The sequence below is a fragment of the Malania oleifera genome, chromosome 1 (genome assembly GCF_029873635.1).
Source record: "Malania oleifera isolate guangnan ecotype guangnan chromosome 1, ASM2987363v1, whole genome shotgun sequence".
Lineage (NCBI taxonomy): Eukaryota > Viridiplantae > Streptophyta > Magnoliopsida > Santalales > Ximeniaceae > Malania > Malania oleifera.
Genome location: NC_080417.1, coordinates 101,532,808 through 101,551,188, shown reverse-complemented (window position 1 = coordinate 101,551,188; position 18,381 = coordinate 101,532,808).

Genomic DNA, 18,381 nt, shown 5'->3' with positions numbered 1-18,381 from the left:
TTTAGGAAACCAGGTAAGGGGAATTAATTATCGCAATTTTTTATCAATTTTAAACTAGTTAAATTCAAGTTTAAAATATATATATATATATATATATATATAGGTATGATTTTTTGTACAATAAGCCATTTGGAAAATAAAAAATTTTGATTATATATATATATATATGGGGTAAAATTGCGTGGTAGAGATACAACTTTCATAATTTAACTGGATACAATTATAGGTTGTTGTGAGTACTGATTGGTGAGTAATACTGTTTAATTGTGAATATAGGCTAGTTGTGAATACAGTTTATTTGTGAATAAAGATTGGTTGTGAATATTGGCTGCTTGTGATTAATGTGTGATGAATAATGTGATGTGTGTGAATGGGTCATTTTGTGTGGTTATTCGTGTGTATCACAATACAACGTTGGCAGGCCTGAGGAGTTCGTTATACTGCCTAGATATAATCACGATATATGTTGGCAAGCTTGAGGAGTTCGTTACTATCATTATATATTGGGGTAGAGCATTGGCAAGCCTGAGGAGGTTGTTCTACTGATATACTATGGGTAGGTCATGGGGATTGGTACTAGTAATTAGTGGTGCCTGTGTGAGCCACGTGTTACAGAAGCCGGAGTGGTGCCTGTGTGGGCAATGTTATATTCTGTATGGATGTGAAACCTGTGTGGATCGTGTATCTTGTGTAGATGTGAGTCCTGTGTGGACCGTGTATTTCTTGAGTGGATATGGACCCTGTGTGTGTGTGTGTATGAATGAAGTGTGTGTATATCCTGTGTAGATCGATTGTGATATGCGTATATATGAGGATATTTGTGAAATGATTAGCATTGGATGTATCTTCCCTATTCCTGAAGACTTTGCCTAGATGCACAGCCCGAGGGCTTACTGAGTAAGGTGAGTGCCCTGATATTAGTATTAGAGCAGAGGGAAGCTACTTGTATAAGCAGGTAATCTTCCCTATTCTCAGGAATTATCACTAAAAATAATTATGTATATGTGTATGATATCAGGTGTCAGTGTTGTTATTAATGATGCATTTTCTTAGCTGCTATTGATAGTGAATTACAGATGAATATATATTATTTATTTAAACTATCTGCCACACACTGTTATAATTTATTCTTCCTTACTGAGATGTGTCTCACCCTAGCAAATGATTATATTTTCAGGTCCATCAGGTGATTGAGCTTAAAGCTCCGGGTAGGGTAGTAATTTTGGTAAATTTTGGGGTGAATGTAAGAACAATTTACATATAGTTTATGTTTTTAGATATTGGGATGTAATATAAATAAATGGATGCAATTGTTTTTCGAGGTTTATAGATAGACTTTGGTATTTAAATTGAGGTTGTATATTTATTTTTGCTGCATGATTGTGGTGTATGGTATCAGAAATAGGTGAATGAAACACGTAACCTTTGGGCCCCATTTGGTGGGTTCGGGTTTTTACAGTACATAATTAACTGCATCTGATAAATCAAGTAAATATGTTCTCTATAAATCTGAAGAAATCATATTTCAACATAGACACACTATGTCATAATAAATTTCTATATGCATATAAAATGTCTGCTATATCTGTATAATACTGAAATTTCTATATGCATATAAAATGTCTACTATATCTGTATAATACTAAAATTCTTGTATGCATATAAAATTCCTACTATATCTGTATAATACAGAAATTTCTGTATGCATATAAAACATCTGCTATATTTGTATAATACTGAAATTCTCCCCTAGATGGATAGTTAGCTGATATCATGTATTACCCTCACATGATTTGGTTATGTAGCCCACATAAGGGACCTAGCAATGGTTAGCCTACCATGCTAAGCCAAAAATTGCTCGTTTGTAAGTACGATTGGCCTGCCCAACCTGGTCCGGACAGCTAGGGGGGCACACTACTACACTGGGCATAATCGACTATCCATACACCGACACTCTCTATGAGATGTGTGGTGGCACTAATCTGAACTGATAGCTACGGTACCGTGCTCTGAAACTAAACTAAGCTATCAGAGTTCTGTTATCATATAGTACATTTCATAAATAACCGTAACATAACTGTTTCATGGTTCTATGTAAAATCTGTCATAATAATGTTTCTGAATAAACTGTTATAAATATATCCAGTCACGACATCTAGGACGGCTGAAATATCATGTATACGCAGCAGTCATACTCACACCGTTTGTGGCCTATCTTCATCATATAGGAATCAAACCATTTATACCATTGCCTTGGAGACTGTTTCAGCCTATAAAGAGATTTCTTCAAGCTGCAAACAAAATTTTCTTTTCCTTGTTCAATGAATCCCTCCGACTGTACCATGTAAATTTGTTCCTTCAAGTTACCGTGAAGAAACGCCGTCTTCACATCCATTTGTTCCAAATGAAGATCGAAATAAGCTACTAACCCCAACACTATTCTGATAGAAGTATGTCGGACCACTAGAGAAAAGATCTCATCATAATCTATCCCCTTCTTTTGTGAGTATCCTTTTGCCACCAATCGTGCCCTGAACTTCTCACATTCCTTTTCTGATATTGTCTCCTTCTTCCTGTACACCCATTTGCACCTAATCGGTCTCTCCCCATCTGGAAGCTTCACCAACTCCCAAGTTTTGTTCTTATGTAGTGATTCCATTTCCTCAATCATTGCTCCCATCCACATATCTTTCTCCTGGCCGTGCACTGCCTTTTGAAAAGAAGTTGGACCGTTGCAACAAGTAAAGAGAGCATAAGATATTAACTCATCAAAATCATACCTTGGTGGAGGCCGAATAGTGCGTCTGGATCTTCTTAACGGAATATCGTCGACTTGCTGGTTCCCCAAGCTAGAGCTCCTTGCAACCACGGGACCATGATCATTTTTGTTGTCCTAAGCTTCCAACTCCACCTGCATGACATGTCCATCACTGCCCCAGCTTTTTGGCTTCTATTTCTATTCATCAAACTCTTGAGTACGCTTCACCATAGCCTTCTCATCAAAAACTACATCTCTACTGATCACCACCTTGTTTGCCACTGGGTCCCACAGCTTATACCCCTTCACACCCTTTGGATATCCTAAGAAGATGCAACAACGACACTTCGGTTCAAGCTTAGACCTCTCCTCACTAAACACGTGGACATAAGCTAGACACCCGAATACCTTCAATTCAAAGTAGTCTACTGCATTTCTCAACCAAACTTCTTCCGCCACTTTACCTGCTAGTGATGCCCTTGGTGATCAATTAACTAGAAAACAAGCCATACTAACTACCTCAGCCTAGAAGTTCTTCGGTAATCCTGCATTCAATCTAAGACACCAAGCCCTATCAACAAGAGTCCGGTTCATCCATTCTGCTACACCATTTTGTTGAGGTGTCCAGTGAACTGTAAAATGTCTCTTGACACCCTGCTCTGCACAAAACTCCATAAACCAAGAATCAGCATACTCGGTCCCATTGCCCAACGTTAAGTATTTGATTCTCATCCCTGTTAGATTTTCCACTTCAACCTTCCAAATCTTAAGCTTGGCAAACGTACTAGATTTGTGATGCATGAAGTAAACTCAAACCTTCCATTAGTAATCATCATTGAAACTCACATAGTACACATGTCCATCCTTTGATGCAACTCTAACTGGGCTCCAAACATTTGAATGTATATAGTCAAGAATTCCTTTCGTCTTGTGAGTAGCTGAACTGAATTTTGCCCTGTTCTATTTTCTAAGAACACAAAATCTACAGAGTTCCAACCGACATGATTTTAAACCTTTCAACAATTTTCCCTTGTGTAGTTCTTTTATGCTATGTTCTCCCATATGTCCAAGGCGCATATGCCACAAGACGGTCTCATCTAATTCAACTTCCGTGGTTGCAACTCCACCTATAACTGTAATTCCCAACAACGTGTAAATATTCCCATCCAATTTTTGCCATTTCATCATAGTCAAATTACCTTTCCATACTGTCAATGTAACGACCCAAAAATTACACCATTTTTTTTAAATAGATAAATTACTCTGATACCCCTGCTATAGCATCTCAGGCCCCAGAAGAGCACTGAGGTATTCTTGTACATAATAAACACACCTATGCAATGGAAAACATAAAGTCATACACCAATATATATATATATATATATATATATATATATATACAATACCAGAATCCAGTGTTTCTAAACCATAGGTACATTCTTACATTTCCCACCGATACCACTTACTCACAACATAAACCTCAAAATACACTTACCCTATCAACAGGGCAAATAAAAAGGTCACTCCATCTGTGAGCCTGATCTGCTCGCCTAGTTGGATCACCTGAAAAAGGTTAGAGTAATGGGGTGAGACGACGCTCAGTAAGTAGAAATATGTTATTTCTAGTGTGTGGCAACCGAGTTGCATGAATACCATAATAATGTCCAAAACTATATCAACTGGTAAATTAATATAAAGTATAACTTTCATTCGTCGTAATTTAAAACATAACAGTATCATTTGAATTTTCTACCATTCATACTGCTAATATCATACTATAATCAATAAATGCTATAAATCAGTATACATATACGTAGCTGAGACTTTTCCCTAGAAATCTATATGTCAGGATTTGACCCCTCATGATAACGTTGTGTGTACGGCCCATAAGCTGGACTTAACTCTGGTTGGCCTACTAGGTAAGTCACTAAACTCTACCTTTCCTCAGTCCGACCAAACTGAATCTACTCCTAAGCATGGAATTGGGAAAACTACCTCATCAAACCAGGCCCCCTCAACCTAGAATTCTGGAGATTCTACAAGCTCTCCGAGCGAGGTTGATGGAATCCACATACTATCTGAGATATGTGGTTGCACTCTGATCTGTAAATAGTAATGGTACTGTGCTCTGCTAACTGAATTTGTCTGTAATATTTCATCAGGGATCTGATACTATATATATATATATATATATATATATATATATATAGTACTATAATCTTCTTACTGTTTTCATCATGTTTCCAAAATAACCATAACACTGTAAATCTGAACTATATATACTGTAACATCTGTATAACATATCTGTAGTAATCAACTGTTATAACTGTATATCTGACTGTAATAACTGACTGTATAATCTGTAAATTTGAGTGTTATGGCTTTAGGAAACATGACATGCTATAATTATTGTAACATACTAGTCTAGAAAAACATCTATAATACTTGTCCGATAAATATCTGTCTATATCTGTATAAATCGTAAATTATGATATTTTGGGAAAAACCATATAAATTCTATATCAAGCAAGTATCTACTTAGGCCACACAAATTAAATTCATATTCTGGAAAACTGGATAATAAACTGATATATATAAACATGCATTACATTTCTGATAACATTTTCTAAAATTTCCTAGCATCATATTTCCCTTACCTGATTATTGAAAAGCCCCTATTGTGTCTGGTCCTACACCCGCAAGGTTCCTCGCTCAACACCCTAAAAACAACATCCCCTAAAACGAAACTTCAGTATTTCTTTGTGTACTACATTTCTTATAACTATGGTAAGGCCAAATATTGAATAACAAGTCTTGCCTTGAATTTGGGATGAAATCCAAGGCAGCACCACCAACGATCCACTCTAGCAGACTTAAAGAGAACTTCCCCAGGAGTGTCGTGGTGGCCTTGGATCGTCGAACCGGCAAGAATCTAACCCAAAAACTTAAAGAGAAGATGGGATAGACGAACAGGAGAGAGAGAGAGAGAGAGAGAGAGAGAGAGAGAGAGAGAGAGAGAGAGGAATTTGTGCGTGAACTTTGGCCAAAAATGAAGTTTAGGCTTATTTATATACTAGCCTTCATCGACGAGCCACATCCTTTCATCGAGGAGCCACATCACTTCATCGACGAGGTCAAGAAGGAAATTTGTCGATGAATGCTTACTCCTTGTTGACGAAATTCATAATTGCAATATATTCTCTCGATATCCTCTTGTCGACGAGACATGTCCCTGTCGATGAGCCCCTCATATGTGCTCGTCGACGAATCCCCTGCAATCATCAATGAGACCCTGTTTAATTCCTTCTTTAATTCTTCTTTCCTCTCCTCCTTTTGTTATTAAATTACGATAATTATTCAGGTCTCTACATTCTCTCCTCCTTATAAAATTTCATCCTTGAAATTTACTATTCATATGATTCATCATCCCTTAAAGGCAAAACAGTCTGCTTATTTTATTACTTACCCTCACTTATGGCGAAGGAATACCGTGGTTACATTCCAAGTTCTGAGAGATTACATATATAAAATAAAATTCCCCCAAAACAAAAAGACTACTCAGTAACTAAACTATTACATGTACCTGCAAAAGAAATACTATATAATTACTTACACTTCTATGGTTATGACTGAACTTCTTAAAACAATTGTGGGTATTTCTGCCTTATCTGTTCCTCGAGCTCCTAAGAAGCTTCCTCTATAGCATGATTTCTCCACAAAAATTTCACCAGCTGAATTTCTTTGGGGCGCAATACTTGTGTCTTTCGGTCTAAGATATGTAATAGTGCTTCCTCATAGGCTAATGAATCTTTAAGCTCTATTTCTGCATAATTTATTATATGGGATGGGTCTAAGATGTATTTCCTCAACATGGAAACATGAAATACATCGTGTATCTTGGACAAAGCTGGTGGCAGAGCTAACTTGTAGGCAACTGACGCCACTCTCTCTAGTAACTCAAAAAGGCCAAAAAACCTAAGGCTCAGCTTGCTCTTCTTCCCAAATCTCATAACCCCTCTCAGAGGAGCTACCTTCAAGAATACTCGATCCCCCACATCAAATTCTAACTCCTGGCGGTGAGTGTCTACGTAGCTTTTCTACTGACTCTGCGCAATACTGATTCTTTCTTTAATTAGTCGGACCTTATCATACGCCAGTTGTACTATCTCTGGACCCAAAACTTGCCTCTCGCCTACCTCATCCCAGAAAAAGAGGAGAACAACACCTTCTACCATACAGTGCCTCATAAGGTGTCATGCCGATACTAGCCTGATAACTGTTATTATAAGAAAACTCAACTAGTGACATAAACTGAGTCTAGCTATCCCATAAATCTAACACACATGCCCAAAGCATATCTTCCAATGTCTGAATTGTCCTCTCAGTCTAACCATCCGTATGAGGGTGAAAAGCAGTGCTGAATGCTAATTGTGTACCCATAGCCTCCTGAAAGCTTTTCCAAAATTGTGAAGTAAACCGAGGATCTCAGTGTGAGACTATGGATACCAATACACCATGGACATGAACTATTTCCTGAATGTATATTTCTGCCAATATGTCAATGGAATAACACTTTAATTGGGTTGAAATGAGCAGTTTTCATCAGACGATCAATGATCACCCAAATAGCATTCAACACCTGTTGCACCGGTGGTAACCCAGTAATAGAATCCTTAAAAACGTGATCCCATTTACACTCTCGAATAAAGAGTGGTTGCAACTGCCCTGCTGGTCTCTGGTGCTCAGCTTTGACCTGTTGGCACATCAAACACTGTTGTACAAATTCAACAATTTTCCTTTTCATCCCACTCCACCAAAAATACTCTTGCAGATCCCTATACATTTTAATACTGCCACGATAAATTGTGTATAGTGATCTGTGAACCTCTTCTAAAATCGTTCATCTAATATCATCATTTGCAAGCACACACAACCTGGTACGAAACCTTTGAGCTCCATCATCAGAGATACTGAACTCCTCTCCCTGACTATCTCGTACTCTGGTTATTACCTTTGCTAATTCTGCGTCATCACCCTGAGCAGCCTTAATATTTTCATATAGCGTAGGCTGCACAACCAGGCTAACAATAAATTCTTGAGGATTATCCTCTACAAACTCTATGCCAATTATTTCCAAATCCATCAGGATCGGGTGCTGATCTCCATAGCTGCCAATACTGGTGCCACTAATTTACTGCTCAGAGCATCTACTACCACATTGGCTTTCCCCAGGTGATAACTAAAAGTGCAGTCATAGTCTTTAATAAGTTCAAGCCACCTTCTTTGTCTCATATTCAATTCTTTTTGGGTGAAGAAATATTTTAAGCTTTTGTGATCCGTAAAGATTTCGCACTTCCCACCATAAAGATAATGTCTTCTGATTTTTAAAGCATAAACCACGTCAACTAATTCTAAGTCATACACGGGATAGTTCTTTTTATATTCTTTAAGTTGTCTAGATGCATAGGCAATGACTCTTCCATGCTACATTAACACACATCCAAGACCCTTCAAAGATGCATTACTATATATCACAAACTCGTTCTCTCCTGATGGGATAGCGAACACTGGGGTAGTGACCAATCTCTGTTTCAACTCTTGAAAGCTTTGCTCATAGTTATCAGTCCATTCAAACCTTACATTTTTCCTCGTAAGTCGCATCAATGGACCTGATAAACTAGAGAAATCGTCAACAAAACACCGGTAATAGCCCGCCAAACCCAGAAAACTTCTAACTTCTTGGACGTTCCCTGGCCTTATCCAATTCACCACTGTCTCTATCTTACTCGAGTTAACTGATACATCTACCTCAGAGATCACATGGCCGAGAAAAGAAACCTGTCTTAGCCAGATTTCACACTTCTTGAACTTTGCGTATAGCTTTCTTTCTCTCAATGTTTGTAATACCAGCCTCAAATGATGCTCGTGCTCCTCAAAACTCCTCAAGTAAACCAGTATATCATCTATGAATACCACAACAAACTGGTCCAAGTACTGATGGAACACCCGGTTCATTAAATCCATAAATACTGCTGGTGCATTAGTCAACTCGAATGGCATCCCTAAGAACTCGTAATGCCCATATCTCGTTCGAAACGTTGTCTTTGAAATGTCTTCTGCCCTAACCTTCACTTAACGATAACCTGACCAAAGGTTAATTTTAGAATAGACCTGGGTCCCCTAAAGCTGATCAAGCAAGTCGTCAATCCTAAGAAGAGGATATTTATTTTTAACTGTCAGTTTATTTATCTCTCTGTAATCTATACACATCCTTATGGTCCTATCCTTCTTCTTTACAAATAGAACTGGTGCTCCCCACGGCAACACACTGGACCTAATAAATCCTTTATCCAGCAACTTCTGCAATTGATCCTTTAGTTCTTTTAACTCAGCTGGAGTCATTTGGTAAGGTGCTTTAGATACTAGTGCTGACCCTAGTAGAAGATCCACAGTAAATTCAACTTCACGGTCTGGTGGCAAACTAGGTAATTCTTCTGGAAACACATCTAAAAATTCTTTGACCACATGAATATCGGCTTATTTCAGTTTTTCTCTTCGCAGTTTCTTTATGTAAGCAACAAATACCTGGTAGCCATCTTGAATTAGTTTCTTCACCTAAATAGCTGACACCAGTTGTGGCGAAGAACGTACACGTGAACCAAGAAATTTGTATTCTTGCTCACCTGGAGGTCTTAAAATCACTTCTTTCAAATGGCAATCGATACTTGCATGATTAACTGCCAACCAATTTATACCCAGAACTATATCAAATCCCTATATGTCTAATATCACAAGATCAGCTGGCAGTACTTTTCCCTAAATGGTCACGGGAAAGTCTCTGAGTATTCTCCTACATTTCACCACCAATCCAGTCAGCATAGTTATAGTCAACCCAACATCCAACAACCGTGCCTCATACCCTGTCAACTTAGCATACACCGATGAAATAAAATAATGGGTAGCACCTGTATCAAATAAAATAATAGCTTTATATGAAAAACCAATAAGGGTACCTGTGACGACTTCTCCAATAGTCTCGGCGTCTCCCGACATCAATGCTTACACCTTGGCCAGCACTATGTTCCTCTGCTGACCTTCACGAGGCACCTGATGACCACCTCGATTCGGTCTGGGGGCTGGTGCATTAATCGAAGGCATCTGGCATGTTCGAGCTATATGCCCGGGTCTCCCACAATGGTAGCAAACATTCTCCCCTAGTCGGCACTCACCTAGATGTCTTCGTCCATGTTTGGGGCAAGTGGTATAAGGTTGTCCACTCTGAAATCTACTATACTCTACCATTTGCCTCTAACCCTCATCGGATCTACCTCCTCTCCAAGGGCCTCGGCTGGACCCCACCTGAAAACTCAAGGGTACAGTCCTCTTCTTCTAGTTCTGTATCTCAGTCTTTCTCGGCAAACTCTCCACTGCTATTATGGCCCTGTCAACCAATTATGAGAAGTCCTATATCCTTAGTACTACCACCTACCTATAAATATCTTGCTTCAAGTTCCTCTCGAACATCCTAGTCTTCTTAACTTTTTTTGGAACAATATAAGGGCAGAAACGCTATAAATCAATAAATTTTGCCGCGTACTACTAGATTGTCATCAAACCCTAGGACATGCTCAGAAACTTCTGTACCTTATCCTCTCTGACCGAGGCAGGATAGTATCTATCAAATAATATATCCCTGAATAGAGCCCAAGTCATCGACACAGGGATCGCTCTCTGCTCCTCCAATAGTCTAGTAGCCGTCCACCATCTCCCGGCCTCCCCTATCAGCTTGTACGTAGCATAAAGGACCCTTTACTCATCGGTGCAATGAAGCACCGTCAAAATCTTTTCTATCTCCTGCACCCAATTCTCTGCAATTGAAAGATCAAGTGCTCCTGAGAATGCTGGTGGGTTCATTTTCATAAATTTCTCAATCGTGCACCCCTCGGCTGGAGAGGGACCTCCCTGCTCCCTGGAGCTTCGAGCAATCTCAGCTATAACTTGCTGAGACACACGTAGCATAGCATCCGAATCCCCGCCTCTTGCACCATAAAGCCCAGCTCTATCATCACCACTTACATGAGCGCTACTATCTCCTGGGTCCATCCTGCAATATTACCAAATTATTTTAAGTATCTGAATCCTACAATACTATACTAACTAAAATACCCCTAACCTTTCATTACTAATTAAGGTCGAGTCCTACCGTATGAAAATAGAAATCATCAATAGTTTACTATGGTTTTCCTGGAATCGTCACCCCAAGAAAATCACAGAAACCACCCCAAAATTCTACCCCCAAACCATAGAACGAAACCCTAAATTCTCATCCTAATTTCCCAACATTAATTCCACTCATACCATGTTCCACTCTCATTAAGATTTCATTTCTAAATTCTGGTATTGTTTTTCACTGTACTCTAGAGTTTACAGAACCTAGCAACCTAGGCTCTGATACCAAACTGTAACGACTCAAAAATTACACCATTTTTTTTAATAGATAAATTACTCTGATGTCCCTACTATAGCATCTCAAGCCTCAGAAGAGCACTGAGGTATTCCTGTACATTACATAATAAACACACCTATGCATCGGAAAATATAAAGTCACACACCCATATATATAAATACAATACCAGAATCCAGTCTTTCTAAACCATAGGTACATTCTTACATTTCCCACCGATACCACTTACTCACAACATAAACCTCGAAATACACTTACCCTATCAACAAGACAAATAAAAAGGTCACTTTATCTGCGAGCCCGATCTGCTCATTTAGGTAGATCACTTTGAAAAATGTTAGAGTAATGGGGCGAGACGACGCTTAGTAAGTGGAAATATGCTATTACTAGTGTGTGGCAACCGAGTTGCATGAATACAATAATAATGTCCAAAACTACATCATCTAAGTTTTCTACCATTCATACTACTAACATCATACTATAATCAGTAAATGCTGTAAATCTGTATACATATACATAGCTGAGACTTTTCCCTGGAAGTTTGTATGTCATGATTTGACCCCTCATGATAGGGTTGTGTGGCCTGTAGGCTGGACTTAACTCTGATTGGCCTACCAGGTAAGTCACTAAACTCTACCCTTCCTCGGTCTAGCCAAACTGCATCCACTCCTAAGCACGAAACTGGAAAAACTACCTCGTCAAACCGGGCCCCCTCAACCCAGAGTTCTAGGGAGTCTGCAAGCTCTCTAAGTGCGATTGATGGAATCCACATACTATCTGAGATATGTGGTTGTACTCTGATCTGTAAATAGCAACGGTACTGTGCTCTGCTAACTGAATCTGTCTGCAATATTTCATTAGGGATCTGATACTGTATATATATATATATATATATAGTACTATAATATTCTTACTGTTTTCATCATGTTTCCAAAATAACCATAACATTGTAAATCTAAACTGTATATACTGTAACATCTGTATAACATATCTGTAGTAACTGACTGTTATAACTGTATATCTGACTGTAATAACTGACTATATAATCTGTAAATCTGAGTGTTATGGCTTTAGGAAACATGGCATGTTATAATTATTGTAACATACTAGTCTGGAAAAACATCTATAATATTTGTCCGATAAATATCTGTCTATATTTGTATAAACCGTAAATTATGATATTTTGGGAAAAACCATACAAATTTTATATCAGGAAAATATCTACTCAGGCCACACAAATTAAATTCATATTCTGGAAAACTAGATAATAAACTGATATATATAAACATGCATTACATTTCTAATTACTTTGCTAAAATTTTCTAGCATCATATTTCCCTTACCTGATTATTGAAAAGCTCTTACTGTGTCTAGTCTTACACCCGCAAGGTTCCCCGCTCAACACCCTAAAAAACACATCCCCTAAAACAAAATTTCAGTATTTCTTTATGTACTACATTTCTTATAACTATGGTAATGTAAAATATTGAATAACAAGTCTTCCCTTAAATTTGGGATGAAATCCAAGAAAGCCCTACCAACGATCCACTCCAGCAAACTTGAAGAGAACTTCCCCAGGAGTGTCGTGGTGGCCTCGAATCGTTGAACAGAAAAGAATCCAACTTGAAAACTTAGAGAGAAGATGGGAGAGACGAATAGGAGAGAGAGAGAGAGAGAAAGAGAGAGAGAGAGAGAGAGAGAGAGAGAGAGAGAGAGGAATTTGTGCATGAATTTCGGCCAAAAATGAAGTTTAGGCTTATTTATACACTGGCATTTGTCGACGAGCCACATCACTTCATCGACGAGGTCAAGAAGGAAATTTGTCGACGAATGCTTACTCCTCATCGACGAAATTCAAAAATGCGATAAATCCTCTTCATATCCTCTCGTCGATGAGACATGTACCCGTTGACGAGCCCCTCATGTGTGCTTGTCGACAAATCCCCTGCGTTCGTTGACGAGACCCTGTTTAATTCCTTTTTTAATTGTTCTTTCCTCTCCTTCTTCTGTTATTAAATTACGATAATTATTCAGGTCTCTAAAGTCAAGACTACACCTTTGGATTTGTAATTGTAGCCATTACAATCAAACTCTTTCTCAACTCAAGTATATGTCTTACATTGCACAATGTTCTTACAGCACCTTCAAACATTTTTATCTTTACATTTCCTATGCTAACGATCTTGCAAGAAGTATCATTACCCATAAAAACTGTTCCAAAATTTATTAACCTGTAAGTGCTGAACCACTCCTTGTTTGGAGTCATGTGATAAGAACATGCTGAGTCAAGTATCCAAGAGTCCGTTAGATTATCCGACTCCGCTGAAACTGATAGAACATCACCATCCGCTGAATCCTCTTCTTGAACAACATTTATAGATTTAGAAATCCCCTCATGCTTATTAGCATTTCCCTTCTTCCAATCCGGACACTCAGATTTCACATGCCCTTTTTTACCGCATTTATAACACCAGATAAAACTTTTCGGGATTTTTTATTAGACCCATTTTTAAACTTTCCTTTGCCTTGCTCATAACAACCCTTTACCACAAGTCCTTCTCCTTCATCACATATTTTCAACCTTTGATGAAAATTTAACAAAGCACTTGTTACCTCTTCCAATTCAAGTGTTTCTTTTCCTCACGTAAGAGTGGTCACAAGATTTTCATAGGTATGAGTTGAGGGCAAAGAATTTAATAGCATCAAAGTCTTATCATCCTCATCAAACTTCACATCAACTCTCATAAGATCACTTATGATTTGATTAAATGTATTGATGTGTTGATCTAGATTAGATCCTTCTACCATCTTAAGCAAATATAAACGCTACTTAAGAAAAAGTTTGTTATTGAGGGATTTATATATGTACTGAATTTCTAACTTTCGCCAGATAGCCATTAGAGAATCCTCCTCCATCACCCGATAGAGAACTTCGTCGGCCAAACACAAGCGTATTGTCAACGCTGCCTTTGTTTTCAAATCTAACCATGTTGCCTCATCCATTCCCTTCGGTTGAGTATCAAGCAAAGCCTTAGTCATTCCTTGTTGCACAAGAATATCTTTCACTCTCCTCAAATCTTGCAGAAGACGATCCCGATGCCATAAAAACAATTGCTCTGATACCAGTTTGTTGTGATATGGATCGTATAATGAAGATGCGCAACGAAATAAACAACAACAAGTAAATGTAAATAACATACACAACTAGAATAAGATCAACACAAAGATTTATGTGGTTTAGCAAAGCTTACATCCATGGAAGCAATGACACACAAATTTCACTAAGGAAATCAAAATATACACAATACACTTCAATTATGATCACTTTCACTCTCAAAATATGCCCAGATGACATATATAGAGTTTCCTCGGAGGTTTCCCTTCGTTTGCCCAACCACCCAACGTTCAAAAATTCAAAATATCAAAAAATTGCTGCAGCCTAAGCGCCTCTCGTTGACGAACACGGGGACTTTGTCGACGAGACCAAGAAGACCTTTCGTCGACGAATGCAGGTCTCTCGTCAACAATGGCAACAGTCTAAAAATTTTCTGCTCTTGGCAATAATTCGTCGACGAGCTTCAAAGCCTTCATCAACGAACCTTTGTTGTTCCCTCATCGACGAGCATAGGCTATTCGTCGATGAGTCTAATGTGTTGCCCCCCTTCATGTTTTTCCTGCTTCCTTCTTTGCTTATCAAAATAGAAGTATAAGAGCCACAAATAACATATTTTTACTATACCACATTTTGATTTGTAATGACTATATTTATTACAATTATTGCACCAAACTTGAAATTTGTCCCGCTTTTGTGAAGCATTATTGTTGCACTCTCTTTCGAAATCTAATCTATACTTTTTTTTTCTCCCTCTATTCTCAAATAGTTTATTTCTTTGTTGAATCTCTTATTGTACTTCAATCAATATGAAAAAGTGTGATCAAAATCATATTGATGTCGTATTGTTGTTTAACCTGTCTAAATATAAGTATCAAGATTTCTTCAATTCTTAAATTTTAAAGTTATGACTCTAAATTTTTATTTTTTTTAATAAAAAATTATTCTATATATATTTTTTAAAGTTATCAAGCTTGACAATCTGCCCTAATTATAGGAGTGTTTTTTTTTTTTTTTTTTGTGATGTGTTTGCTCTTGATGTGCTATGAAGTTCTCTGACCTTGTGTCGTAAAATTAACAATTTTTTCTAATATTTTAGGAAATTACATAATTAGCCCTCTTTTACTGCCATTGAGTAGGTGGGATATGTGACTAATGTGGAAATTTACTTTTTTTTTTTTTTTAAAGGACCGTATAGTTGCTTTCTTATTCTTTTTAATATGAGTTTTCATGATATACATTAATGCATATTGTATTATTTCAATGAGTCAATGCATAAGGAGGTCTTTAGATATTACTGTCAAAATATTATGAAATCGAAAGTTATAAATGAAAATTAAAAAATAAAAAATAAAATTAAAAATTAAAAACCGATAATACATTTAAAATTAAAATAAACTAAAAACTTAGTTGAACAATTGCTCATTTTTGTTGTTGAATTAAACAATAACTAAAAAATATGATTCAGATAATAGAAGTATGAACAAATAAAAATCAAAATTATTATAATAAAAATTAGAAATTATTATAATATTTTTAACTAATTATTATATCTTAAAATGCACTTATAAGAACAATTTTATTATACATGACAATTGAAAAATTATAAAATATTTTAAAACAAAATTTATTATTTCTTTCAATTTTTTAAAAATGGTATGGATATTTTTATTTAAATTATATTTTAAATGTGCATGGTCATTTTATTTAATCTTTTAAAAATTAAGTATACAATGAACAATTTAATACGCGAGTTAATTCTGAATATTAAAGTATTCTTGCAACATGTTGCCAAAATAATTGAAAACCAAAAGATCTAGTTTCTGATTTTTTAAAAGTAGCTAAATTGACAATAGAAACAAAGTAAAGAAATACATTTTTATTATCCATTTTCTCATTATGTAGAAATAAAAATAGAAACTAGAATGATTTAAAGTAGAAAATAAAATTGGTTTTTAGTTGCTTTTATGAAAACCAATTTTTTATAATTTTTAGGTAGAATAATTTAATATCCAGTTACAAATTAAATCATTAAATCATTAATTTTGTACATAATATTTAATTAAAACTAAAATAAAATGACCTTGTGAATTTAAAACATATTTAAATAAAATATCCATAAATTTATAAAATTTTTATAAATTAATAAAAGTCAATTTTAAAACTACTTACTATTTACAATTGTTACAAGTAAAGTTCTTGTAGCATTAAAAAGTGAATTTTGAAATATGATAATTAAGTAAAATAACTATAATAATTTCTATTTTATATAACATTTTTCAATTTTTATTTTTGTATATTTTTTATTATTTTAGTCATAATTGTTTAATTATTATTTGATTCAATGATAAAATTAGTGTTTGTTCAATCAAGTTTTTCATTCGTTTTATTTTTTAAAAATATTTACTAAATATGTTGTTGGTGCAGTGATCCTAAAAAAATAATTAATTAATTAATTAATTAATTAATTATTATTAATTAAATAATATAATATATTAATATTATATATATACTAGAATCACGAGGAAGCTCCTGATGATTCCATTAAATTGAAATCAATCCCCCCCCCTTTCTCACAATTTCACTCTCTATAGTCCGCCCCTCTCTCTCTCTCTCTCTCTAAATTTTTTGACTATTTCTTGGCCAAATTGAAAAAAGAATATCATTTTTGGGTCCTAACTCCGGTCCTCAACATTTTAACCGGAGTGATTTAGTTATTTGGACATCGTAGGCACCACTCCAGGGTTAAGGTAAGGGAAATAGATTATGTTCAGTTTATTTTGAAAATATATTCCTTATTTAAATTTATTTTATAAATTCAATTATTCTCATATGTCTGATGTAAATTAAACTACGGGGATTTAATCAAATCGAATTTTTGGAAATATATTTGAATTAAATTAAATTGCGAAGTTTTGATCAACTCGAGCTTTTGGAAATATATTGGAATTAAATTAAATAGGTGAAATTGATCATACCCGCGTCTTTATTTAAATATACTACGTGTATATATATAAGAATTTCCTCGGGAATTTATGAAATTATAATTATTATGCAAATTATGTGGCATGAAAATAATTTATGATATTATATAATTAAACCTAATGGAATTTTAATGGTATTATATGGTAAAAGTGGTGGTATTACACTAGTTCTAGAATTTTTGAGAATATATGGATATTGTGAAATGACTATTGATAATTCTGTGTTGAAAAAAAAATGAGATCATACTAAGAAAGATGGGGAGGGATGCTCAGTATGGAAATTCTATTGTGAAGTTCATACTGAGAACGATGGAAAGGATGCTTAGAAATTCTGTTGTGAAGTTCATAACGATGGGGAGTGATGCTCAGTATGGAAATTTTGTTGTGAAATTTGTACTGAGAACGATGGGGAGGGATGCTCAATATGAAAATTCTATTGTGAAATTATACTGAGAACGATGGGAATGGATGCTCAATATATATTTCATAGTTAAATGTATGGAAACTGTGGAAATTTTGTTGTATTGTGTAAAATACATATATGTAAATTTATATAAACAGGGCTATTTATTAAGATGAAATATGTTTTGAGAAGAAAATATATTTTTTCAATTATATGGGTGTGAGTACAGTTTATAAATGTTATCTCATTCAAAGTTAATTAATGGATGTATTTTCCTTACACTAAAACTCATGTTAGTCACATACTAATAATAATCTATTCCATTTTACTGAAAGGTATCTCACTTCAATAAATATTTTCACATTTCAGGACATACCGAAAATCAAGCCTAGCGAACTTTGGGGCGAGACTTAGATAAGTTTGTTTAAAGTAAGTGTTTTTGTAAAATCAATGATGTATGTTTTAGGTTTATGCGATGTAATATTGATACTGAGAGATACCTATGTATTTTTTGGGAATTTAGTACTCTGGTATGGTATTTGAGGTTTAGATTATTTTACCCTGCTGGTTTTAAATTAAGTTATGGAAAGGTGCACCCTGGACCTTACTGGGTTTTGGGGTCACCACAATTATGGTATCAGAGTTTACATTTACTATTAT